This window comes from Nyctereutes procyonoides, unplaced genomic scaffold (genome assembly GCF_905146905.1).
Source record: "Nyctereutes procyonoides isolate TBG_1078 unplaced genomic scaffold, NYPRO_anot_genome, whole genome shotgun sequence".
Classification (NCBI taxonomy): Eukaryota; Metazoa; Chordata; class Mammalia; order Carnivora; family Canidae; genus Nyctereutes; species Nyctereutes procyonoides.
This window is the reverse complement of record NW_026575033.1, coordinates 19,587,832-19,593,546: the sequence shown is the minus strand read 5'-3', so window position 1 is coordinate 19,593,546 and position 5,715 is coordinate 19,587,832. Positions and strand designations below refer to the sequence as shown.

General features: G+C 40.8%; 1 pseudogene; it reads right to left on the bottom strand.

Moving 5' to 3' along the window:
• Positions 1 to 1,806: 1,806 nt before the first annotated feature.
• On the bottom strand, positions 1,807 to 2,258 carry LOC129504658 (prefoldin subunit 1-like; annotated as a pseudogene).
• Between the last annotated feature and the right edge of the window lie 3,457 nt (positions 2,259 to 5,715).

The window sequence follows — 5,715 nt, the reverse complement described above, 5'->3', positions numbered from 1 at the left end:
TACAGACAGATATGAGTTTAGTGTCATCATGATATCTATTCAGTCCTTGTTTTTGTGGATTGTTCCACTGAACTTCTTCTTAAAGGGGAATTTTAAGAGTCCCCCTTAAAATTTCTTGCAGAGCCGGTTTGGAGGTCACATATTCTTTCAGTTCCTGCCTGTCTTGGAAGCTCTTTATCTCTCCTTCCATTTTGAATGAGAGCCTTGCTGGATAAAGTATTCTTGGTTGCATGTTCTTCTCATTTAGGACCCTGAATATATCCTGCCAGCCCTTTCTGGCCTGCCAGGTCTCTGTGGAGAGGTCTGCTGTTACCCTAATATTCCTCCCCATGAAAGTCAGGGACTTCTTGTCTCTTGCTGCTTTAAGGATCTTCTCTTTATCTTTGGAATTTGCAAGCTTCACTATTAAATGTCGAAGTGTTGAATGGTTTTTATTGATTTTAGGGGGGGAATCTCTCTATTTCCTGGATCTGAATGCCTGTTTCCCTTCCCAGATTGGGAAAGTTTTCAGCTAGGATTTGTTCAAATACATATTCTGGCCCTCTGTCCCTTTCGGCGCCCTCGGGAACCCCAATTAAACGTAGGTTTTTCTTCCTTAGGCTGTCATTTATTTCCCTTAATCTGTCTTCATGGTCTTTTAATTGTCTGTCTCTTTTTTCCTCAGTTTCCCTCTTTGCCATTAACTTGTCTTCTATGTCACTCACTGGTTCTTCCACCTCGTTAACCCTCGTCGTTAGGACTTCTAGTTTGGATTGCATCTCATTCAATTGATTTTTAATTTCTGTCTGATTGGATCTAAATTCTGCAGTCATGAAGTCTCTTGAATCCTTTATGCTTTTTTCCAGAGCCACCAGTAGCTTTATAATTGTGCTTCTGAATTGGCTTTCTGACATTGAATTGTAATCCAGATTTTGTAATTCTGTGGGAAAGAGGACTGTTTCTGGTTCTTTCTTTTGAGGTGAGGTTTTCCTTCTAGTCATTTTGCTCAGTGCAGAGTGGCCAAAAACAAGTTGTACTTGATAGAAGCGCGAACTCTTCTCACTGTAGCATTCCAGCTGGTCTCTCTTTAAATCTCAGGCCGAATTCGTAGATTTTCAGGATGATTTGAAGGTTATCTAGGTAATTTGGTGGGGACAGGTGATTTGGGGATCCTACTCTTCCGCCATCTTGCCCCTCCTCTAAAAGTTGAACTTTAAATAAATAAATTAAATAAATTAAATAAATAGGTTGAATGTCATCAAATAGTCTGCAAATCTCTAGTTAAAAAAGGTGCTGTGAAAAGAAAGAAAAGAAAAGAAAAGAAAGAAAAGAAAAGAAAAGAAAAGAAAAGAAAAGAAAAGGTGCTGTTGTGAAAAGCAATTCTATAGAACTCAGTTTTGGCCTGAATGTTAAGAAGTCTGCATTCTCATCCTGGTGCTTTACTAACTGTACAGTTTGGGGCCAATCTTTTTTTTTTTGCAGGAGAGGGGTGGGGGAACACATGCCTTTTATTGGTCTAAGGAGCATAACTGGGTAATAGGCTTGGGCAGAGCTCCCCTATCTGTCCTGGCTCCCATCTTCCCTCTCCTGGGAGTTTGTGACTCACCCCCAGGGGAGAAGAGTGTTCTGGACAGGGGTGGCAGACAGAGCCAGGATAAAAATACAGAACTGGGGTCTGAAAGGGTATCATGGTGAAGTAGAAAACACAGAGTTATGAGAACATCCAAATAAAAAGTCCATCAGGGCAGAAGAGAAGTTTCTCCACATGGGCCCCCCACCTACCCTTGCCAGGAATGAGAGGGGGCAGGAAGCTTGGCTGGAGGTTTCCTACTGCGTCCTTCTTGCCATCAGCATCTCCCGGATGTTGCCCTCAGCTTCCTTCACACTCCACTCAAGGTAGGATTTTTTTCTGTTGTAGTTCTTTAATTTTTTTCTTCTGCTATTTTCTGTTTCTCTAACAGTTGACTGTTAATTACCTCCTTGGACTGAAGAATAAACATTCTTCCTACACCTTCATACACGTTAGTCTCATCTACCAAAGTCATAATCTCTGTATCTGTAAGATGTGCGTGCTTTTTCGTTCTGTTTATCTGTTCAATCTGTATGTCTGCAAGCTTCACCTTCTGTTGAGTAGGGATAGAGCCTACTTAAGAAAAAAAAGTTGAACTTTAAATAAATAAATAAAAAAAATAAATTAAATAAATAGGTTGAATGTCAATAACTTTGGCTTGAAGTTCTGTGAAGGCCTTCTTCAACTCCAGATCCACGGGAGCCACCATCTTGGTTCACTCGGGCCAATCATTTAAATTCTCAGTGTCTCTGTTTTCTTACGCGTAAAAGGAGGAGTTTGCGTTAACCAATAACAATCACCTATAAATCTATCACCCAGATAGAACTACTGGTAAAATTTTTTGATGTTTATTGATGGTGACAAACGTTGGCTACTGAAAATATTGATGTTCTGGTTCATGACTTGCCCAATGCTTCTCTTCAGTTACAGGTTCGGAAGCACCGTCTTTATTTGTGATAGGCAAATAAGCTGATGTAGCTTGTGTCTTTTGTCCACTTGAAGTAAGATCATCGAAACTCCAAGGACTGGGATGCCTGGGTGGCTCAGTGGTTTGGCGCCTGCCTTTGGCCCAGGGCATGATCCTGGAGTCCCAGGATCAAGTCCCATGTCCGGCTCCCTGCAGGGAGCCTGCTTCTCCCTCTGCCTGTGTCTCTGGCTCTTTCTCTCTGTGTGTCTCTCATGAATAAAAACAAAAAAAACAAAAAACTCCAAGAACTGGGGGCCAGAGCTCATACTCCCAATGCCTGTAGATGGCACATTTATTTAACTTTTCTACCCCATCTTATCATTTTTCTTCAAAATTGATGATAATATTTCAATTTTTTCCCAACTTAGCATTCTTTGTGTCTACCAAATGCTTTGTGTGCGTGTGTGTGATTCCTCCAAATAAATATTGTTAATATGCATTGGTTATTTTTTGTTGTTGTTGTTAAAGATTTTATTTATTTATTCATGAAAGACATAGAGAGGGGGAGGCAGAGACATTAGCAGAGAGAGAAGCAGGCTCCATGCAGGGAGCCTGATGTGGGACTGGATCCTACTCCAGGATCATGCCTTGGGCTGAAGGCAGATGGTCAACCGCTGAGCCACCCAGGCGTCCCTATGCATTGATTATTTAAGAGTATCACTGTCCTAACTCTGACATCAAAATCATATAAAGGAAAGTAAAAAAAAAACAACCAAAAACATTTGTGAACTCAAGGAATTTTCCATCAAAACATTGTACTCTAAGATGCACAATACCTGGCATACACATAGTAGGTGCTCTATGTCTTTGTTGAAAGGATAACAAAATCCAAAAGAAATTATCCCTCAAGAAAAATGAGTGACTCCTTCTACTATTGCTATAGCTACCACTTACTATGCCAAGTTTCAGAACATTGGTTTAAGAAACTGAAGCTGTGTTTTTTTGGGTTATTTTCTATGGACACAGTGAAGAAAGGCCGTTTTAGGTTGATAGCAGTCCTCTTAATAATTTAGACAAGATAGCAGAAATGGGCAGTTACCAGGAAGGGGAATACGAAGTATGAAGCGAAGTGTCATGACTGAAAAATAAACATCCAGGCTTTTCACTTACTCATTAAGTTGGACTTAAGTTACACATTTTGACAATTTTAGAATTTACTTATTTATTTAAATAAGTAGGTAAATAAATAAATATATATATATTTTTTGTCATTCATTTGAGAGAGAGTTAGACAGATCACAGAGAGAAGCAGACCCCCCTGCTGAGCAGAGACCCCCCCCCCCCATGTCGGGCTGGATCCCAGGACCCAGAGATCAGGACCAGAGCTGAAGGTCTGCAGATACTTCAGTAGTGAGCCATCCAGGCGCCCCACAAGTAAGAATTCAAACCAGAGATCCGTGTGTTGGTGGTGAGGGGTAAATGCAGAAGTTTCTGTATTTACATACAAGAGGTAAATGCCGGAAGACCCTCAGTCTTCCTGTCAAGGGTGGTAGAGTAGCTACTCTGAAAACCAGGCAGAGGAAAGAATACAACACTGGTTTGTGAGATGTGCTTTGTGAGGATAAATTCCTTTTTCACTTTGTTCTTATCTGACATGAAACATTTTTTCTTCCCAGACGGGCCATATGCACCAATTAATAAATGATAATCATTAGAAACAGCCTTCAAAGCAAACAGCAACTACAAAAAATACTGAAGAAAAGAAATGAACTTTTTTTTCTCCTAAGCAGAACAAGTGCCAACCTAAATACTTTAGCGTCCTTCAAAGCGAGAGAAAATGTTTATGTTTCTGACTTAAAAAAAAAACAACCCAAACTACTTTTTTTAAAACTACTTCTTTTGTAATCGTTTTTCTTTCATTATCTTACTGTCACTATTACCTTTTTGCGTCTGCTTCTTCAATCTTCTAAATCAAAACTTTGTCTAGTTCAGTGGAGTTCACCTAACTAAAATTACTAAAATATGTGGGGTTGACTGGAAGGAAATAGACTGTTAAGTTTTACAGTGCTTAGTGCCATATAGGAATTGTGGATATTTCTAATTTTCTGTCTATGTATCGAGAAGATTATTGATGGGAAAGCAGGAAATTGGAGTTTCAGCTGTGGCAGCACCACTCACCTCTGTGTAACCTTGGGCAAATCAGCCTCTCTGTGCCTCAATTTCCTTATGGAGAAATTAAAGGAGGCCACCAAGGTGATTTCTGTCTACTTTCAATTTTAATATTCTGTGGCTCTAGCTGAAAAGGAAATTTAGCTTGATACAACTCTTATGGAGGGCAATTTGACGGTGTGTCTCAAAATTGCGAATACTTTTAACTGCTGACCCAGTGATCTCTTTTCTGGAAATTCCTCCTGCGTATATACTTGCACAGATGCAAAATGAGTTATGTATGGCTATTTATTACAGAATACCTTGTGCGAGCTAAAGATTGGAAACAAGCCAAATGTTCACCAGCATCCTAAGGTTCAGTAAATTGACAAGTACAGTGGTAGAAACACCTTTAAACATACGTTCGGTTTTTTGGAACTATGTGTCAAGGACACTGGCACTCACTGTAGGTACTCTGTGCCTGCTTCCAGTAAAACTTTTTTTTTTAAATGTTTTATTTATTTATTTATTCATGAAAGACACACACACAGAGAGAGAGGCAGAGACACAGGCAGAGGGAGAAGCAGGCTCCATGCAGGGAGCCTGACGTGGGACTAGATCCCAGGTCTCCAGGATCACACCCTGGACCGAAGGTGGCGCTAAACTGCTGAGCCACGGGGGCTGCCCCCAGTCAAACTTCTTAAGACCAAAGAAAGCAAACTACAACATTTAAATAATTAGGCAGGATTGTCCAGATTTCAAAGACCTGAGGGAAAGTCTGTAAGAAATACTCTCCTCTGATTGAAGCCATGAAAAACTGGAATTGAAAGGAAGGCAAGGCCAAATTTGCAGCTGGTTTCCTTTGCCAAGGATGATCCAACAGGGCACCGCCTATTTGTAGGGTGTGGTCATCTGAGTGGGAGCTGCCTCTGCAGAGCTTAATTGGAGAGGTTGAGGGAATTAACTTTATCGCCTTCCTTTGAGCCCATCATCTGGGTTACTGAGGTCCCCTAGTGGCTGGCAGAGGAGGCCCGAACTGTCCAAATTCGATAGTAGATGCAGAGACCACAAAGAGGAGGGTGAGCATTAACCCTATCCTTAATCCATCAGG